Source organism: Papio anubis, chromosome X (assembly GCF_008728515.1).
Source record: "Papio anubis isolate 15944 chromosome X, Panubis1.0, whole genome shotgun sequence".
In the NCBI taxonomy this organism is placed as follows: Eukaryota; Metazoa; Chordata; class Mammalia; order Primates; family Cercopithecidae; genus Papio; species Papio anubis.
This window is the reverse complement of record NC_044996.1, coordinates 93,432,649-93,454,317: the sequence shown is the minus strand read 5'-3', so window position 1 is coordinate 93,454,317 and position 21,669 is coordinate 93,432,649. Positions and strand designations below refer to the sequence as shown.

Sequence of the window (21,669 nt, the reverse complement as noted above, 5' to 3'; positions counted from 1 at the left end):
GGAGGTGGGTCCTAGTGGGAGGTGTTTGGGTCATGGCAGGGATCCCTCATGAATGATTCAGTGTCCTGTGATGCCATCCTGCTGGGCTGAGTTCTTACTCTCACAGGTATGAATTAGTTTGCAGGAGAGTGGATTGTTCACAAGATTCTGGCCTCCCTGGATTCTCTCTCCCTTCCTTCTTTCCAAGTGATCTCGTTGCACACGCCAGCTCCTCTTCCACTTTCCACCATGAGTTGAAGCAGCCCGAGGCCCTCACCAGATGCAGTTGCCCAAAAATGAATGTTTCAGCCAGCAGAATTGTGAGCCAGATAAACCAATTGTTTCTTTTAATTTAAAAGGTGTATTTATATGAATTGTTTTTAGAGACAGGGTGATGCTCTGTTGCCGACGAGAGTGGAGTGGCACGATCATGGCTCACTACAGCCTTGAACTCAGGTGGGATGCTCCCACCTGAGCCTCCCAGGTAGCTCAAGGATGTACTGCCATGCCAGGCTAATCTTTAAATGTTCTGTAGAGATAGTGTCTGGCCGTGTTGCCCAGGCAGATCTCGAACTTCAGGCCTGAAGTGATCCTCCCACCTTGGCCTCTCAGAGTCCTGGGATTAACAGGAACGAGCCACCGTGCCTGGCTTCCAGTTTTCTTTAGAAATGAGCCAGTCTCAGGTATTCTGTTATAGCAAAGCAAAATGAACCAAGACAGCTGGCAATTTGTAATGGAAACAAATTTATTTCTCATGACCCTGGATGCTGGGAAGTCCAAAACGAAGGTACCGGTATCTGGTATCTGGTGAGAGTCTTCTTGGTATTTCCTCACGTGGCAAAAGGTGGAAGGACAAGCCGGGAAGAATGTTATGTCCTCACATAGCAGACGAGGAAAAGAGAGAGCAAGCCGACTTCTGCAAGCTCTTTTCATAGCAGCATTCATTCACTCACGAGGGCTCTGCCGTGATGGCCTGAACACCTGCTGTTATTCCACACCTCCCAACACTGTTGCGGTGGGGATTAATTTCACTGTGAGTTTTGGAGGGAACACAAATATTGAAACGCTAGCAGGCACGCATTGTTGTGTCAGAGAACGGGTGTTTGATCCTGTGCGGTCCCAGTCCCAGGAGATGAAAGGAGTGAGAAGGATCTGAGTTGGAAAAACCAGACATCAGGGGCTTGCTCAGGGAGGTCACAGATGCACAGTGCCACAGGGTCTCCAGGAACAGGCATGGAAAATGGGTGGGTGGCGGTAACTGAGGCACTCGGCACACCCTCCACATCCTCACTTCCAGGTCTTTGTCCCTGTACCTGCGTGTTGGGGGTGGATGGGACTTGGGGGTCATGTCTGAGACACCATACTATCCCAAGTTACAGACTAGGATCTGCAGTCCTGTGATGTCCACAGGTGTCCAGCATGCGACATTTCAGAGTAGAGACCAAACCAAAAGCACCAGCAGGCGAGAAAGATTGGGACAGGGAAAGGTGCAAATGCAGTGATCACGTGGGACATCGGAGTAGACCCAGAGAATGTAAGGAAATAGAAAGACTACATTAAAAATTTTCCCACTAGGGACAGTCTAGGCTCCAGTGCCTCGTTGGTGAAGTCTATCCAACATTTACAAAATACATAATACCAGCCCTTCACAGATTCTTTCAGAATGTAGAGGAGGAGGGAACATTTCCCAACTCATCCTCTGAAAATTGTATTACCCTGCAACTAAAGGCAGACAGAGGCTGGGCGTGGTGGCTCACGCATGTAACCCCAAGATGTTGGGAATCCGAGGCGGGCGGACCACCTGAGGTCAGGAGTTTGTGACCAGCCTGGCCAACATGGTGAAACCCCGACTCTACTAAAAATACACAAATTAGCCGAGTATAGTGGTGGGCACCTGTATTCCCAGCTACTCGGGAGGCAGAGGCAGAGGCAGATGCAGAGGCAGGAGAATTGCTTGAACCTGGGAGGCACAGGTTGCAGTGAGCCCAGATCGCACCACTGCACTCCAGCTTGGGCAACAGGCGAGATTTCTCTCAAAAGCAATAATAATAATAATAATAATAATAATAATAACAGCAATGCCAGACAGAGACAGCAGAAGAATACCATAAACCAATATCCATCATGAATATGCATACGAAAATCCCCAAGAAAATATTAGCAAACCCCAATCCAGCGACACATACAGTGGGTTACACAACATGACCAAGTGACATTTATTCTAGGAATGCATTCAAATTTCAGTTAAGGTAATCCACCCTGTTAATATAATAGAGGACAGGAACTATATCATCATCTTCATAGACAGAGAAAAATATTTGACAGTATCTGATAAAACCATGTCAGCACAAAGATACGTGCTCAGATGTTCACTGCAGCATTTTGCAGGAAGGCCCCAGAGTGGAAACAAGCCAAATGTCTACCAATCAGTAAAGGGATAAAGAAGTGGTATATCCATACAGCCGAACGTTACTGAGCCATGACAAGGAACACGCTACTGATGCACGCTACAGCGTGTTTGCGCCTCCAAGACATTATGCTAACTGACAAATGTCAGACACAGAAGACCACTTACTGCACAAGTCAGTTTATAGGAAATGCCCAGAGAGGCAGCTCTACAGAGAGAGAAAAGAGCTTACTGGTTGCCTGGGTGGGCCTGGAGGTAAAGTAATGGGGATTGACTGCTGCTAGTGGGTACCAGGGATCTTTCTGGGGTGATGGAAGTATTCTGAAACTGGATGGTGGTGAGGGCTGCAAAACTGTGTACATTTACTTAATCTCTCCGTATTATTCCCTTTAGGTACGTGAAAGTTTGTGGCAAGCAAATTAAACCTTAGTAAAACCATTTAAAACATGTAGTGCAAACGTGACCGTAAGTCGTGGAGGAAAGGGTATGCAGTCATTTTTTCTATAACAGTAAGCAATATCCCCTTTCTTTTCCTATTCCACGTCCTGCCTACATGTCCTGCCTGGTCGCCTGGCTCCTCCACGTGCACCTGATGCTCCAGCCAGATAGACTGTGCACACCTGGGCAGAGGCAGTGCTGGTGAGTGCACGTCTACGTGTGTGTCTGTGTACGGTGTGCGCACGTTCCTGGTTCCTGCGCAGGCAGCCTGTGGGTGCGTGCACTAGTGACTGTCAATCCTCTGTCTGTGGGCAGGCTCCCATAATCCATGCTACATCCTGAATTCCACTGCCGGTTTTTCTGTTCACCAATCTCAAGGACCTGGCTTCAGTTTCCCTGGTAACCAACCTCAGCCCTTAGCTTCAACCTCTGAGCACAGGAAGACAGCCAGAGTGGGGAGGGGTGGTGTCTCACCCACAGGGCCCCTGCCGGAGCTGAGCACCCCAATGGGATGAGTGGCAGCACGGTTACCAAGACAACAGAACTCTCGACCCCTTTCCACCTGCAAGGCTCTTCTTTCTCCCTCTCCTGGGCCTGCCGAGTATCAGGTCAGAAAGGGAAAGCTGTGGCATAACCACCCTCCTAAGTCCTTGAAATTGCTCTGACGTGGCTGTAGAATAAATATGTGAAAAGATGCTCTTGAAGGCGAGGCAACCCCTACATTTTTTTCCAATTCATTAACTACAAACAAGGCTATGGAGTCCAAGGTTATATTTAAGAAAACAGGGCAGGTGAAGGGCAGGTGAGCTTATGTCTCTCAACATCAGCTGTGCATCAGGTCTCTCGTGGAGCGTTTGTCCACGAGCGGATGCCGGACCCAATCCCCAGAGAGTCTGACTTAGTGGGTGTGGCATGTGGCCCCAGCGTGAGTATCATTTTGTAACTCCTCTTATGAAAGCCGAGGTGGCAGCTGCAGAAACGGAACCATCCTCATAGGAAGTAAAGCATATCTGAAACACAAGGTCCCTCGTCAAAGGGAAAGCAGGACGTCTTTGTTCCCTGCTATGCTGGCAGTTTCTAGGGCTAATAGGTTTCCCGGGCTAAGGAAAGGTCAAAAACATTCAAAGTAGCTTGAGTGCTTGTTTTACAGCTGACACTGTGCTCGCTTTCCTCTATAGTCCTGAAATCAAAATTTTCATGTTAACATGCTGCATTTGCCAATGAAATATATTATTGTTTCTGGTGAGGGTCTCCTATGCTCGAGTTATTTTTTTTTAAACTTTCCACACATCCTCTTTATTATTATTATTATTGTTATTATTATGTGTGTGTGTGATAAGAACACTTAGCCAAAGATCTACTCTTTTAGTAAATTTGAAGTATACAGTAGTGTTTTTAGCTGTAGGCATTATGCTATATAGTAGATCTCTAAAACTTCTTTATCTTGCATAACTGAAACTTTGCAACTTTGACCATCAACCCTCCACTCCCTGCCCCAACCAGCCCCTGGCAACCACCATTCTACTCTCTGTTTATATAAGTTTAATTATTTTAGATTCCACATATAGGTGAGGTCGCACAGTATGTGTCTGGCATATTCACTTAGCATAATGTTCTCAAGGTCCATCCACGTTGTCACAAATGTCAGAATTTCCTTCTTTTTAAGGCTGAATAATATTCCATTGTATGTATATACCACATTTTCTTTATTCATCCATCAATGAACACTTAGGTTGTTTTTATATCCTGGTTATTACGAATAGTGCTGCAAAGAACATGAGGGAGTATCTGGACTATAAATACCCAGAGTGAGATTACTAGATCATATGGTAGTTATTTTCAAGGTGAGTAAAACACTGCATAGATACGTTCACGAGACGTTGCACAATCATTCCTTGAATCTAGAGATGGCTCAGATTTGTATTAGCTGATGTGGATGAATCAGCTCCCAGGCTTACTTATTAAGTGTGTTGAGATGCATTTTCACATTTTATTATAATTAGTGATATCAGATGAATCCTTCTGCTTAAAGGGCCATATAGGACTAGGAGATGTACGATGAAAAATACAATTCAGCAGTCCCTTGTTTCATGTGCACCCGTGGAGACCCACCTCCGCAAACTTCTGGTTTTTTTCTTCAGCTATTTCTTCTGAATATTAACCTCTGTGTCTCTAAATGATGGGCTCCTACTGCTATGTCTCGATTTAGGGATTTGGAGGTTATCTGTTGAGTTCTCAGAGGAAATGAGCATTTCGGTCTCTGAGATACCTTACAGGGCCTGGGTCTGCTCTTTGGCCTTCCCTGTGGGGGCCACCCAAGCCCGGGCCTGGGCCTCCACTCGGATGCCTGTAGAGAGTCTCTGCCAATAAGAAGCCTTCATGGGAGACTCTTTGCTCATCTGTGGCAATGTGGAGGTCCTGGTTGGCTTTTTCCAGAGCCTTGCAGCAGGGTCACAGGGTGATCCTCAGCCAACCTGGCATTATTGCTAGGTTCTGGGGTTCAGGAACCGAGTGGATGGTGGTGCCAACCCGTGAGACACGGGACACAGTTGGGGGTTCACCCGCTGATTTGTTGGGCTTGTGGGATATCTGAGTGGACATGCTCCTTAAACCATGCCCTGTGGGGGCTCTGGGGCTCAGCTGGGGTTTTCCTGGTGGAGTTCGTGATGCAGGAATCCATCAGCACACAAGCGGAGAAGGACGGAACCAAGTCTGGGTGGCCACGTGGGCACCCAGGGTCACCTACAGAATGAGGAGTGTCCAGGGCAAAGGTCGCAAGCCAGGAAATAACATTTTTGAGATGCTCGAAGTAAAAGGACCAACGAGGAGACTCAGAAGTAATGGCCTCGGGGTAGGAGGAAAGCCAGGGGCGGCTTCACAGAATCTGAGAAGCAGAGTGTATTGGAAAAAGGAACGTGAACTGTGGTCAGGACAGCACTGGGTGCTTTGATTTAGCATTGCAGAACTAGTTGGAGATTTCAGCTGGGGAACGTTGCGTGGCTGTGGGGCTCACTGAGGAGGAAGCAGGAAGAGGTAACCAGTAACTCTGCTGCTGTGGTCGATGGGTTCGAGAAGCTTGGCTTGAAAAGATTCAGTGACCCGGGCTAGGAGAAGCAGAGGGCTGAGGACTTGCCAGGGTGTGCTGTCTTCTCCTCCCCAAACACGTGAGAGGAAAATCGTGAGGTGCAGGTGCCAGAAATCCGTGACAAGAGTCTCGAGGCCCGGTAATAGATGGCCCAGGCAGACAGGTATATGAGCCTCGTGGTGTTTCTCTGAAGTTGAGGATAGAGGAGCAGCGGTTTCAAAGCAGCGGTGGGGTTGCAGGAAGGCTTCCACCACCACTCTCCTTCCTCTTTCTTATCGCCGTGACCCATGGTGGTATGGCCCGTGAGATACCTCATCTTCCATGAAAACGGCCTAAATGGATGGTGTCCACAGAGATTGTAAGAGTACTTAAGTCGGTAGAGTGTGCAATCGGGCGGGCAGGTGTTGGGAATATGTGAAAGGTGGCATCAGAGGGAGGAGGAGTCCCGCTGGGGGAACACAGAGCAGTCTTGCGATGAGAGTGGTGGACCTATGGGGCTTGGAGTTGGGGTGATGGAAGGGGCTGGGTACATGGGGGCACTTGGTCTGGAGATTCACACCAAATGCCTGGTGTGAGGGGGTTTCTTTGCTTGGGACCACAGAAGCATGAGGAGCCATCAGAAGCCAGAAGACGTTGTTTGTGTCTGTGGCCCTGGCTAGGATGGATTTCCAGCCTCTGTAAACCTAAGCCCTATCGTGAGAGTGGCTTCAAAGTGTTATGCCTCGTGGTGAGGAGGCTGTGCTTTTGGGCCCTTCCAGGGAGGATCAGAGAGACTTAGCCACAGGGTGACACAACAGAACTCCCCTGGGAGTTCTCCATGGGAACTGCGAGGGGCCCCGTGTTCCGGGATTTTTTGCAAACGCAAGGAGAGCCCCGAGTCTGGAGGTTTAGGTATCTCGCAGCGAGCTACCTGTACCAGGCCGCCATAAATAATGGTGGGGTGTGTTCCCCAGTGAAGGAGCAGTGTGCAATCCAAGAAAGATTCCAGCCATCGCTACCTGGCCACAGCCTAGGTGCCATCGAGAACTGAAGATCTTTGTCAAGGACACCCGTCGTTGCTCCCTAAACTCTCTTTGGGTGGTGGGGGGGTCTCCGGGTGTCTACCTGGGTGGTACCCCCTATAAGAAAAGGGGACCACATGGGGCGTGAATGTGACAAGAGGAGAAGCAAGCCCTTCCTCCAAATTGACCCCTTTAGAGATCCCAGGATGAGACACAAGGGCCCTGGGAGCCTCTCTGGGTCTGGTTCCTGGTGTGCATTTGCCAGACTCTTCGGCCTCAGAGCGCTGCTGGGGCGTGAAGAAGAAGTGCTGTAGAACTCACGATTTTCTTAGCGTCAAGAGCCCAATCAGGATCTGGAAGTGGTGGCGTGGCCTCGGAGTTCCAGGTACTTGAGAGGCTGAGGTGGGAGGATGGCTTGAGCCGAGGAGTTCAAGGCTGTAGTGATCTATGTTTGCACCACTGCACTCCAGCCTGGGTGACAGAGCAAGACCTTATCTCAAAAAAACAAAAAGAACCGAATCAGGCAATGCGTATATAAATGTTTTGTAAATATTACAGCTCCATGTGAAGTAAGAGTGCTATTACTGATTTTGTTTTTGCTGCCTAACTGTGGTGGCTGCTTCTATTAGTAACCGAGTTCTGTTATTAAATGAAAACACTCAAAGGGGCCCAAGACAGCTGACTCACCCCGGGGTGGAGAAGCGAGACCTGCCGAAAGGGCCGTGCCAGTGCACGAGGGTGCGTGGCGTCTGTGAAAACTCAGGAGGTTCCGCCCTGGAGAATGAGTTTCTGCCAGGATACAACGATAGGAGACAATTCTTGGTCTGTCAGGAGCCACTGAAATTCTCCCCTGTACCTGTCAACTCTTGGGAGGAAACTGGCATCGTGTACATTTGAAAGAAATAAGAAGGAAAAAAGCCCTCCTTTTAATAAGAAATTTTGGCTTGCTACATCTCCTCCAGACGTCATTCTCTGGCTGTAGAAACATTTTTTCACTCCACCCTCCAGGGCTCAGGCCCTGGGAAGTGGGGTCTATCTTAATAAAGAACACTGGAGCCCGGCATGGCTGGGGATGTCAGTGATGGCCCCCAAGGAGGTCCTGCTCACCTCGGTGACACTCTCATTGGCTGTTCCACTGTACGTGTCTGTCTGGTTTTCTCCTCTTTCTGTACTCTGTTTGGGGAGGGTCTATTTATGGGGAGTTAATATCATCCCAGATGATTAAAGAAGAGGTGGCAGCCATGCACACTGGTGCACACCTGTAATCCCAATCATTTGGGAGGCTGAGGCTGGAGGATGCTTGAGCCCAGCAGTTTGAGACCAGCCTGGGCAACATAATGAGACCTCATCTCTACAAAGAATAAACACATTAGCCGGCTATGGTCGTGCAAGGTTGTACTCGCAGCTACTGGGGTGGTTGAGGTGGGAGGATCTCTTGAGCCCAGGAGTTTGAAGCTTCAGTGAGCTACTGTCGTGCTACTATACTCCATCCTAGGTGACAGAAAAAAAGACAAAGAAAAGAGAAAGAAAGAAAAGAAGGGGGAAAAAAACACCCTTCTTTTTATAAGAATCTTTGGCTTACTGCTTTTCCTCTAGGCGTCCTTTCCTGGCTCTGGAGAGTTTTTGACTCCAAGCTCCACGGCCCAGGCCCTGGGAAATGGGGTCTGTCCTAATAAAGGATAGTAGAGCCTGGCCTTGCATGGGGAGGGGAACGACAGCTTCTCTATTCTGTGTGTCTGTCAGATTCTCTGCTCTTTCTGTGTCCTGTTTAGGGAGTCTGCTTATGAGGGGTTAAAATTGTCCTGGGTTACAGTATGGAAGACAAGTACGTCCCATTCCCTTGCTACTGTGGACTGATAAGACGGTGTGCAGAGGAGGAGTCGGAGGGAATGGTATGCAGAGAGCACGAACTCACTCAAGTCCCTCACACCCCACAAGCACATTGGCTTATTTATTCTCTCTGACTGATGTGACGTTTATCTTGCTTGTCCACCCTCTGGACTGGATAGTAAGGGGAAACAAACCCACTGGATTTTCATCTAATCTGGTGTCATCTGATGCTGTCATGTCACCGGTCCATTTGTAGAAATGCTCAATCTGTTTTGGTGAAAATGATCAGTCTCTTGGATTGCCACCCCACCTCCCTACTCCTGTCCAAGATGGGGAAGGGGCATATATGGCTTTTGAGTCTCCATGGTGATGTGGGAAGGGGCCTTTGACACTGGATGTTGACTACAGTGTCCTCGGTCGTTTTTGAGGGAGGCCTCACTCTTGTCCCCAAGTCCTGCTGGCGATGCTGCCCTGCTCATCCATGTGTGAGGCTGGTGTAGCTTGCATTTTTGTCTCTCTCATCTTGATCAGGACCTTGTGCTCCTTGGCTGACTTGACCTGAGCCCACCTGTGCTGGCATCTGCAGACCCTTCTGAGTCTGGGCCTCATCCTCTCCCTGACCCCTGGCCAGTGCTGTCCACTCCACAGCCTCAGCTGCAGGGTCTCCTAGCTCCTATCTGGCTTATGCTTGCTTCATGGTAGCACCGCTGGGTTTTGAATCAGCCAGTTCCACATTCCCCTGTCAGAGAATGTCGAGCGCTGAGGTCTCCCAAAACAGCAGGAACCCAGATCAGCTCTACAAAGTGAAATTCCTCAACTCCAGACATCCCTCTGCCCGAAGAGGCTACTGGGCCATTCTGCAAAATGAGCCCCAAATTTGCATGAGGTAAAACCCTCTTTTACTCGAAGCTTCACTCCACTCCCTTGTCACACCTTCCTCCTCTGAGATGTCTGACTCTGTCACTGCCTCTGGGGACCTCCTACCGCCCCTGTGACCAGAACAAGACACGTTCTTTGGCTTGTCTTTCATGTTCACCTCAGGCTTGCCCTATTATATCCAGGTCAAGAAGGTCACACAGTTGGGAATTTGTCCTTTTTCAGAACAACAGTAGAATGTGTTTCCAAGGGCCTGAGCCACAGAGCTTGGATTCAAAAAATGTGTCCAGAGCCAGGAAAGGACACCTAGGGAAAAAGCAGTAAGCCAAAGGTTTACTGCTTCTTACTTATGAGAAGAAGGGGAGATTGTTCCCTCTTGTTTCTCTTTTTTCTTTTTATTTTCGAGACACCATCTCGCTCTGTCACCAAGGCTGGACTATAGTGGCACGATCATAGCTCACTGCAGCCTCAAAATCCTGGTTTCAAGAGATCCTTCCACCTCAGCCACCCCAAAATACAGATTAGGGACAAAGGCCCTATTGATGGGAGTTGAGGAGGCCGTGGCCTCAGAACTCCAGGCAGTTTTTGTTGAAGGGCAGCACATGCTGTGCCAGCAGCTGCTGAAGGACATGTGGGGAGAGGGTGGGGTTTTCCTCCTTTGCTTGTAGAGTGCTCCAACGTAGAGGGGGCAGTTGATGACTTCGAAGAGAGGAGGGATCACTGCAGGAGCAAAGCCCCTGAGAAGGTGGGAGGTATGGCATCCTGAGCTGAGGGTGAGGGCTGGCTTGTTAGGAGCACTGTATGCTCAAGGGCGGCAGAGAATGCCAGGGCAGGCACGGGTAGAGCGGGCTTGGGAAACTCTTAAGAGTTGCCAGTGGGTTGCTTCTGTCTTCTCAGTGAATCCTTAGGATAAGCCACTGAAATGGAAGAGGGTTCCTAGCATACTTGGGGAGTATGTTAGCATTAGAGGGAGGATGACAGTGAAAGTGAGAAGCAATCTCTCTTGGTCATGGAGAAAGGTACAGGAATTCGTAAGGCGTTAAGGTTTTTCTCATCAGTGCTCAGCTCCTGTGAGGCAGGGCGCCCATCCTTTACTGCACATCATGGAGGGGCGCAGTCTCTCCTGAGGACAAGGGCATGAAGGTGGGCAGGAGGAGACCCCTGAGGACGGATAGGTTCTGGCAGTGGCCTGGTCAGCCCCTGGGGTCGCTGAGATGGCTAGGGAGGATCGGTGGAGTAAGGGCTGCGGGGAGGACAGGGGGTCTGCCACGTGGGAAGCGTTTTCAAAGGTTGGCTGGGTGGGAGGAGAATGGGCCTGGGAGTGTCACACGTCTGGAACGCGGGGCGGCTGAGCAGTCGCGTCCCTCAGCCGTCAGCTGCCAACAGCAGCGAAGGAAGCCTGCGGCTAAACCCGAGGAGACTGGAGCCGACCTCCCCCGGTTCCGACGGGGAGGCGCAGAGCTCGTCAATCCCAGGCCAGCCGCGCCCTCCGTACTGCGTTTTTGTGGTGGCGCAGGAACTTTCTGCGCGGTTGCTATGGTTCCGAGGGCGGGACTAGTGGGGTGGTGTTTGTTGCCGCTGGAAGTTACTGGGCAGTTGCTATGGTTGCGAGGGCGGGTGTCGGGGAGGCTTTTGTGCAGGGTTGAGTCCGTTTTCCTTGTTCGCCGGAGCCATTGCGGCCCGTTCCAGTACCCTCTCTGGTCGTCGGTCTCCTCCTGCTTTTCCGCCCACGTGGAGCTCTCCCGTGTTGGTGCCGAAAAGCAGCGAAGATTATGGAATTTCCTCTGCGGTTGGCGGCGTTCGGTTTCTTTGGCCGGCAGGTGGCAGTGTTGCACTGTGGAGTGGCTGTGCTCGCCTTCCGCCCCGCCCTTCGCGAGCGAAAAAACGCTGCGCAGCTTTTTCCGAGGGAAGAGGTCTTTTTTTTTTTTTTTTTCGGTTCCCTGGCGTCTGAACCCACTGGTCCTGGAGCCTGAGTTCCTGCCTTCTGGGGGGGTCCCTCGCTGAAACTCAGCACTGGTGAACAAAGCCCTTTTGCTTTTCAAATCGGCCTGTCTCCCGCGCGCGTCCCTTAGCAACCTTTTTTCTGCTGCTCTGAATGGTCTTGTCATTCTTTCCCCCACGTCGTTCTGGAAAACGTGGACTTTCATCAATGTATTCTTTCATTAGGGAGGGTGTTCAGTCTTGCTGGAGAACATGCGAGGCGAGATAACGCAGAATAAAGAGAACAAATCTTAGCCACCGTCCTATCACTGAGCGGTGGCCATTCATTATGCTTTGTGAAATTTCCTTAGAGGCTTTTTCATCCATAAAGGTACATTTTCCACATACTGACATTCCTACTTACGTCACGACTTCAACATCCTTATTTTATAACTCGGTTTCACATTTTTCAAAAATGGTTTTTGTGATTTTCGTCTTTTTGATTGAAATAATGCAAACGTTTTCTGGAATGTTCAGTTTTCCTGTGAAACTGCAGTGCACAATTCATTAACTCGTGATCCAAAGACTGCTGTCACCGTGTTCTCTTATGAGGGCAGGAGCTGTGGTCTGTGTGTGTTCCAGTCTTTTGTCCTCAGTACTTGCAAGGGCACTTAGAAATTACTGGGTGCCTAATAAACATTGTGAAATAAAATAATATTTATATTTCCCGTCATTTTTCTTCATACATGTAGAAACAATCTTTTCATAGCAGTAGAGGAGAGATAAAATATAGTGAAGAAAACTATCCACAGTTCCATCAACATGCCATCATCACTAATCATATTTTTTATTTCCTTAGCGGCTTTTCATCTATAAAGGTACATTTTAAACATACTGAGATTGATGTTTGCATCATTTCTTTCAAAACAGTTTAAACTATTCTATTTAGAATTAAGATGTCCCACAAATTATTTCAAAAATACTTGAAAATTTTTTATTCATGTCTTTTGCTAATACAATGTGTAGTATAGAAGAACAACAACAAAAAAATTAACAATTAAGCTGGATAACAGAAATAACCCTGACCCCCTATTTCAAAGGTTAATATCAGAACGTGATCATTATAAGGACAGGAACTATATTTGTTTTGCTTTGTTTTTGCTCACCAATTTATTTTCAGCACATTACCAGAACAGGTCTAGCTTTGTCTTGTCAATATAGACATTTGTTGAATACAAATACAAGTGCCTAGTTTCTTTTTTTTTTTTTAGTTTTTTTATTATTATTATACTTTAAGTTCTAGGGTACATGTGCACAACGTGCAGGTTTGTTACATATGTATACATGTGCCATGTTGGTGTGCTGCAGCCATTAACTCATTATTTACATTAGGTATATCTCCTAATGCTATCCCTCCCCCCTCCTCCCACCCCACGACAGGCCCCAGTGTGTGATGTTCCCCTTCCTGTGTCCAAGTGTTCTCATTGTTCAGTTCTCACCTATGAATGTGAACATGTGGTGTTTGGTTTTCTTTCCTTGTGATAGTTTGCTGAGAATGATGGTTTCCAGCTTCATCCGTGTCCCTACAAAGGACATGAACTCATGCTTTTTTTATGGCTGCATAGTATTCCATGGTGTATATGTGCCATATTTTCTTAATCCAGTCTATCATTGGTGGGTTGGTTCCAAGTCTTTGCTATTGTGAATAGTGTCACAGTAAACATACGTGTGTATGTGTCTTTATAGCAGCATGATTTATAATCCTTTGGGTATATACTCAGTATTGGGATGGCAGGGTCAAATGGTATTTCTAGTTCTAGATCCTTGAGGAATCACCACACTGTCTTCCACAGCGGTTGAACTAGTTTACAGTCCCACCAACAGTGTAAAAGTGTTCCTATTTCTCCACATCCTCTCCAGCACCTGTTGTTTCCTTTTTAATGATCGCCATTCTAACCGGCATGAGATGGTATCTCATTGTGGTTTTGATTTGCACTTCTCTCATGGCCAGTGATGATGAGCATTTTTGCATGTGTCTGTTGACAAGTGCCTAATTTCTTCCAGGTGATTAAAAAAAAAAATAGGCCAGGAGTTGTGGCTCAGGCCTGTAATCCCAGCGCTTTGGGAGGCCAAGGCAGGAGGATTGCTTGATCCCAGGAGTTGGAGGCCAGCCTGGGCAACATAGTGCAACCCTGTCTCCACAAAACATAAACGATAATATTGGCAGGCTGTGGTGGCGTGTACCTATAGTCCTAGCTTTTGGGAGCCACAGGGGGCTGAAGTGGGAGGGTCGTTTAAGCCCAGGAGGTCAAGGCTGCAGTGAGCCTTGATTGCACCACTGAACTCCAACCTGGGCGACAGAACAGAGACCCTGTCTCAAAAAAAAAAGAAAAAAAAAGGTATCATTTCATAATATTTAGATCCTACTCTTTGAACAATTTCCTACATGGTTTATTTTTTCTTTCCATTTTGCATTATTTCTGTGAGCAGTGACTGCCATGATTTTTAAAAAATGTTTTGCTGGCTCTTTTACACACTTCCCCAGTGTGTCTTTTATTCTTATACTGGGGACAGGAAAGCATTCTGCAAGCCAGTGTGTAATCTAGAGTCTGATAGACCAGGGACAACAGACTCCACCTCTGTGTGCCTGTTTCCACAAGAGTAGATTAAGGGTGGTAACAGCATTTGCTTCAGGGGGTGATGTTCATCATAAATAGCCCAACAGGTTCTTGGCTTGGGTCCTGGCAGTTGTAGATGTCATATTACTGTTGTTATCTCTAATATTTTCTATTACATGTGTAGTAAGTTTTTTTTTTTTTTTTTTTTTTTTTGAGACAGAGTCTCCCTCTGTCACTCAGGCTGGGGTGCAGTGGCACGATCTCGGCTCACTGCAACCTCTGCCTCCCAGGTTCAAGCGATTCTCATGCCTTACCCTCCCGAGTAGCTGGGATTACAGGTGTGTGCTACCACGCGTGGCTGATTTTTGTCTTTTTAGTAGAGACAGGGTTTTGCAATGTTGGCCAGGCTGGTCTCGAACTCCTGGCGTCAAACGATACACCTGCCTCAACCTCCCAAAGTGTTGGGATTACAGGCATGAACCACAGCGCCCAACCGGATTTTTAAGCCAGAGTTTTTTTTAGAGTGCATGTAGTAAAATCTAGTCTTGAAATTTAGTTATAGCTGCTATGTGTTCTTTCATTTCCCGTTTTTGCCTTCTGGTAGAAAATGCACTCTAGTAATCACTAGGGAAATTCATGCAAGGAAATGTGTAGGAGGAAAGCACATTGATACATTCCTCAAAGACATTCCCTCCATAAAATGTAAAGAATATTTTTGTACATATCTATTTTTCACTATCTCTGATTATTATTTATGGAGTTTCACTCTTGTCACCCAGGCTGGAGTGCAATGGCGCAATCTCGGCTCACTGCAACCTCCGCCTCCTGGGTTCAAGCAGTTCTCCTCCGCAGCCTCCCGAGTACCTGGGATTACAGGTGCCCACCACCACGCCCAGCTAATTTTTGTATTTTTAGTAGAGACAGGGTTTTACCATGTTGGCCAGGCTGGTCTTGAACGCCTGACCTCAGGTGATCCACCCGCCTCGGTCTCCCAAAGTGCTGGGATTACAGACGTGAGCCACTGCACCTGGTCACCCTGAGCTCCTTGACCTGTATCATTTAGCACACCTTTTGGTAGGACCAGGAGATCCCTGAGCCTGGTTTGACAAGGCCACCATAAATGAGGATTTAGGTAATGCTCCTAGAAATAACACCTGCTCAGGATATGTAAAAGTCCCAGAAATAGGATAGTGTCTTTTAAAGGCTATCCCTGAAGTTTACTCCCTTACAATTACTAGAGAAGAACCCAATCCTGTTGATAAAGGCAGGATGAACCTGTCTCTAACTATAGAGACCAATTAGATACTACCATCAGGAATGCTAGAGGTTGGGCATTAATGCTGATACCGCCAGGGAGTTCTCCACCTTTTTTGTTAATGGCCCTAAGCCTGAAAAATCAGCTGCTGTTCAGAAGCAGAAAATAGGCGGGCAGGTCATACCCATCCATGAGTTACAACACTCAGCTCAGTATTTTGAAGAAAGTATGATAAATGAGGAGAAAACTGCACGCACAGTCTTATGGTCCTCAACTTCACCTGAGGGAAACACAAGGGCCTCTACAAATACAACACAGCTAGACAAGCATGTGTGCCAATGCTGTGGTTTAAAATTTCGGTATTCTATGGAAACAACAGGGTTTCATACCTGCTGCTGGTACTGGTATTAAGTGTGGTGAGCAAGATTGAGCTTTACTAGAAACCTTGCTCCAGGAATTGGCTGTAAGTGTAGTCAAAGCTCCTACTAGGAAATAAACCTGTGAAACAAAAGGAAAGTCCTTGGCTGGTATGCTAAACAATTAGCTCTCATTCAAATTCAGCAAACTAGTGATGGTCTGGTTCCTCCAGACCACTTACTTACTTATTTATTTATTTATTTATTTATTTATTTATTTATTTATTTATAATTTAAGTTCTGGGTTACATGTGCAGAATGTGCAGTTTTATTACATAGGTATACACGTGCCATGGTGGTTTGCTGCACCCACCAACCCATCACCTACATTAGGTATTTCTCCTAATGCTCTCCCTTCCCCAGCCCCCTACCCCCCAACAGGCCCCAGTGCGTGATGTTCCCCACCCTCTGTCCATGTGTTCTCATTGTTCAACTCCCACTTATGAGTGAGAATATTCGGTGTTTGGTTTCCTGATCTTGTGATAGTTTGCTGAGAATGATGGTTTTCAGCTTCATCCATGTCCCTGCAAAGGACAGGAACTCATCCTTTTTTATGACTGCATAGTATTCCATATGTGCCACATTTTCTTTATCCAGTCTATCATTGATGGGCATTTGGGTAGGTTCCAAGTCTTTGCTATTGTGAATAGTGCCGCAATAAACATATGTGTGCATGTGTCTTTATCATAGAATGATTTATAATCCTTTGGGTATATGCCCAGTAATGGGATTACTGGGTCATATGGTATTTCTAGTTCTAGATCCTTGAGGAATCGCCACATTGTCTTCCACAATGGTTGAACTAATTTACGGTCCCACCAACAGTGTAAAAGCATTCCTATTTCTCCACATCCTCTCCAGCATCTGTTTCCTGACTTTTTAATGATTGCCATTCTAACTTGTGTGAAATGGTGTCTCATTGTGGTTTTGATTTGCATTTCTCTAATGACCAGTGATGATGAGCATTTTTTCATATGTCTGTTGGCTGCATAAATGTCTTCTTTTGAGAAGTGTCTGTTCATATCCTTTGCCCATTTTTTTATGGGGTTGCTTTTTTCTTGTAAATTTGTTTGAGTTCTTTGTAGATTCTAGATATTAGCCCTTTGTCAGATGAGTAGATTGCAAAAATTTTCTCCCATTCTGTAGGTTGCCTGTTCACTCTGATGATAGTTTCTTTTGCTGTGCAGAAACTCTTTAGTTTAATTAGATCTCATTTGTCAATTTTGGCTTTTGTTGCCATTGCTTTTGATGTTTTAGACATGAAACATCATGCCTTTGCCCATGCCTACGTCCTGAATGGTATTGCCCAGGTTTTCTTCTAGGATTTTTATGCTCCTAGGTCTTACGTTTAAGTCTTTGATCCATCTTGAGTTAATTTTTGTATAAGGTGTAAAGAAGGGATCCAGTTTCAGTTTTCTGCATATGGCTAGCCAGTTTTCCCAACGTCATTTATTAAAGAGGGAATGTTTTCCCCATTGCTTGTGTCAGGTTTGTCAAAGATCAAATTGTGGTAGATGTGTGGTGTTATTTCTAAGGGAGGCCTCCGTTCTATTCCATTGGTCTATATATCTGTTCTGGTACCAGTATCATGCTGTTTTGGTTATTGTGGCCTTGTAGTAAAGTTTGAAGTCAGGTAGCGTGATGCCTCCAGCTTTGTTCTTCTTGCCCAGGATTGTCTTGGCTATGCAGGCTCTGTTTTGATTCCATGTGAAGTTGAAAGTAGTTTTTTTCCAATTCTGTGAAGAAAGTCAGTGGTAGCTTGATGACGATAGCATTGAATATAAATTACTTTGGGCAGTATGGCCATTTTCACGGTATTGATTTTTCCTATCCATGAGCATGGCATTTTTTTCCATTTGTTTGTGTCCTCTCTTATTTCCTTGAGCAGTGGTTCGTAGTTCTCCTTGAAGAGCCTCCAGACCACTTCTATGAAATCTTGGGAAAACTGCGGTCACAAGCATTCGATTCTATAAAAGAGATAAGGGAGAATGGCAGTTCCTCAAAAAATTAAACATAGAATTACAATATAATCCAGCAATCCCACTTCTTGGTATATACCCAAAAGAACTGCAGTCAGGGACATGACCAGATATTTGTACACCCATTTTCATAGCAGCATTATTCTCAATAGCCAAAATGTGGAAGCAACCCAAGTGTCCATTGACAGATGAATAGATACACAAAATGTAGTATATAAATACAATGGAGTATTATTCAGCCTTAAAAAGGAATGGCATTCTGACACATGCTACAACATTAAAAAACCTTGAAGTCATACTAAGTGAAATAAGGCAGTCACAAAGACAAACATTATATAATTTCACTTATATGAGGTATTTAGAGTAGTCACATTCATACAGACAGGGAGTAGAACAGTGGTTGCCAGGGGCTGGAAGGAGGGGGGAATATGGAGCTATGGTACAGTGGGGACAGAGTTTCAGTTTTGCAAGATGAAAAGAGTTCTGGAGATGGATGGTGGTGGTGCCTGCAGAACAATGTTAATGTACTCAATGGAACTGAACTGTATACTTAAAAATTGTTAAAATAGTAAATTTTATGTTATGTATATTTTACTACAGTAAAATAAGATATTGGAAGAAACCCAATGTTCCCTCCTATCAGATGGGCAATGGAGATACCAAGACTGCTGTTTGGCCTCTCCAGTCTGAATTGGAGCTTGATGAAAAATGTGTAGGCTATGATCCATTATAGTAAACAAACTTGAAAACTCCTCTGGGCCAACACTGGTGGGGAATTTTATTTGAGTAGCAGATGACGTCCCCAGGGTATGTTCCACCTGCAACACTTTGTAATCCTGGACAAACTGTAAATGTGGGACATGGACAGGAATCACAGCTCCAGGGACCTTTTGAAGATTTACAGATGGACTTCATACAACTCCCTGCATCACAACACATTTAATCTCCTTAATTCCCTTGCTCTAAGGCAACAGCTCTTGCTATGACTTTTAAGAAAATTAGAATTTATACTTCCTATCTGGAGAATCTCTACTTACTCATTTTACTGACATTATAATTAAGAAACTTTGTAAGGTGTTTCCTGTTAGCCAAAAATTATACTATCACTACCAACTTGTATCCTCACTCTGCTATTTCTGTTTTCTCTCCTTGTTCTCCCCATTTCCTGCTCCCTTTCTCCTATGCCGTTACTCAATACCCCAAATCTTTCTCATTTTCTTGCTCAGGCTTGTGAAGCTAATGTCACCTATTGGCTCTGCTCACCTTTTCCTGACAATTGTATTTTACAACTCCTCCATTTCCTACCCTGGAAGAAATCTCTCCACCAGTACTGCTGCCATTTGAGGCACATTCCCATACAAACTGGACCTCTGACAACTCTCCAAAATGAACACACCCTACCCAGGATACGCACCAAAGGAGATGAACTTGTTTTTATCCAAAGGAAGTATTTGTTTGTAATCATAAATTTGTGGGCCTAAGCTACTGCAAAGGAAACCGGCTAGGTTTTAGCCCAAATGAAGGTGGTGGGTATCTTGGGTTTAGCCCCAACACCAGCTGCACCCAGGAAAGCTACATGATAAATTGTGACAATTGTTTCCCACCCCCCCCCGCCACCGGAGAATACCCAAGCGATTCATACTTTGTTGTGGGTTCACTGGCTTTTTAATTTTATTTTTTAAATTTTTTAACCAGCCAATTGAATAGTCATGTTATCTTACCCATTTCTTTCTCCCTTTCTGATTATACATTTGGATAGAGTTTTGACAACTTATCACCGTTTTAGAAGTAGAGTAAAACTCTCACTCCTGGACAGAACAGTCCATTGTCAGGAGTGAGAACATCCCTCTGTAAAACAGCCATTCTCTCCAGGAGATGAACAGGAACTGTCTGAAGAAGCTAAAAGACTTGGAATGATTTTAGATGTGTTCTCCCCCAACAGGGACAGGTCTCAGTTTGCAGGCTTTTCTGGCCAAGCAGCTCTGCGGGTTACTGAAGAAGCTCAACCCAATGCCTGAGTTTTCCATGCTCTCATTCACGAAGCCAACCAAGTCACCAGTGATGTCACGAAAAATATTAACAGAATCACTCAAGAAATACCAGAACTCCAGAGGCTGTTTTCCATCATCAGCTAGCATTAGCCCTCATCCCGGCAGATCTAGGAGATGGATGTACTTGTGCAGTTGTCAATGACGACTGCTGTACATATATCCCCCAACACCCTTCTGATGTCTTTTTGATGAATCGCCACCTAGTCCTGATCTCTGGGACCTCTGGGTTATCATTGAGTGGCTGAGAATATGACTTTTTCCCTTGAATTCCCAACAGGGATACAGTCCTGGGGATGCACTGCTTTTCCAAGAAATACTGATAATTTTTTTTTTTTTTTATTCTCATAGGAATACTCCTCATGAAGTCTATCCAATCACATCTAGTTAAGACCAGCAGCATTCTCCTGTCCAAATGGATGATCCATGCTACGACTAAGAAACAGAAGACCAAATAACAAACTGCTCCTCAGATCTACTATGGAGGCCTTCTTGGCTTGATTCCTGAATATGATATATCTTTATAATTTTGTTTTCTCTCCAAAAAAGAATATGCTGGCAATGAAAGGAATTCATCTTGTCTAAGAGGAGAGACTGGAAAACTAATTTATTTTGAGTTAGGGTCTCACTCTGTCGCCCAGGCTGGAGTGCAGTGGTGCAATCTCGGCTCACTGCAACCTCTGCCTCCTGGGTTCAAGTGATTCTCGTGCCTCAGCCTCCCAAGTAGCTGGGACTACAGTCACGTGGCACCATACCTGGCCAATTTTTGTATTTGTAGTAGATATGGGGTTTCACCATGTTGGCCCAGCTGGTCTCAAACTCTTGACCTCAAGTGATCCTCCCACCTTGGCCTCCCATAGTGCTGGGATTTGTTTTAATTTTTTATTTTATTTTTATTTTTTATTATTTTATTTTATTTTATTTTATTTTTGAGGCGAATACCGTAGCCAGGCTGGAGTGCGGTGTGCCGATCTGCGGCTCACTGCAAGCTCCACCTCCGGGTTCAGCCATTCTCCGCCTCAGCCTCGGTAGCTGGGACTACAGGCGCCGCCACCCGCGCCCGGCTAAATTTTTTGTATTTTTAGTAGAGGCGGGGTTTCTGTTAGCTAGCCAGGATGGTCGATCTCCTGACCTCCTGATCCACCGCCTCGGCCTCCCAGTGCTGGGATTACAGGCGTGAGCCACCGGCGCCCGGCCTGTTTTAATTTTTAAAAATTAGCCAGGTATGGCTGGGCGTGGTGGCTCTCACCTGTAATCCCAGCACTTTGGGAGGCTGAGGCAGGCGGATTATGAGGTTAGGAGATGGAGACTATCCTGGCCAATATGGTGAAAACCGTCTCTACTAAAACAAAAAATGAGCTAGGTGGTGGCATGCACCTGTAATCCCAGCTACTGCGGGGAGGCTGTGGGCATAGAATGCTTGAACCGAGAACAGGATTACAGTGAGCGAGGGTCTGTCACTACACTGCAACCCCTGGTGACTGAGCCAGACTCTGTCTCAAAAAAAAAAAAGAAAAAAAAAGCCAGGTATGATTCCAGCTACTTGGGAGGCTGAGGTGGGAGGAGCTCTTCAGCCCAGGAGATCGAGGCTGCAGTGAGCCATGATTGCACCACTGCACTCAGCCTAGGTGATAGAGACCCTGTCTCAAAAAAAAAAAAAAAAAGGCCAGATACCGTGGCTCATGCCTGTAATCCTAGCACTTTGGGAGGCCGAGGTGGGTGGACTGCCTGAGCTCAGGCATTTGAGACCAGCCTGGGCCACATGGTGAAACCCCGTCTCTACTAAAATCTGGATGTGAGGCATAGTGGCGTGCCTG

At 46.3% G+C, this 21,669-nt stretch overlaps 1 long non-coding RNA gene across 1 annotated transcript; it reads left to right on the top strand.

Moving 5' to 3' along the window:
* Positions 1-1,969: 1,969 nt before the first annotated feature.
* Positions 1,970-20,439, top strand: LOC116272040. The gene is made up of 2 exons (XR_004180773.1): positions 1,970-10,368; positions 20,204-20,439. It is a non-coding gene; the product is annotated as an uncharacterized LOC116272040 (long non-coding RNA).
* The last annotated feature ends 1,230 nt before the right edge of the window (positions 20,440-21,669 follow it).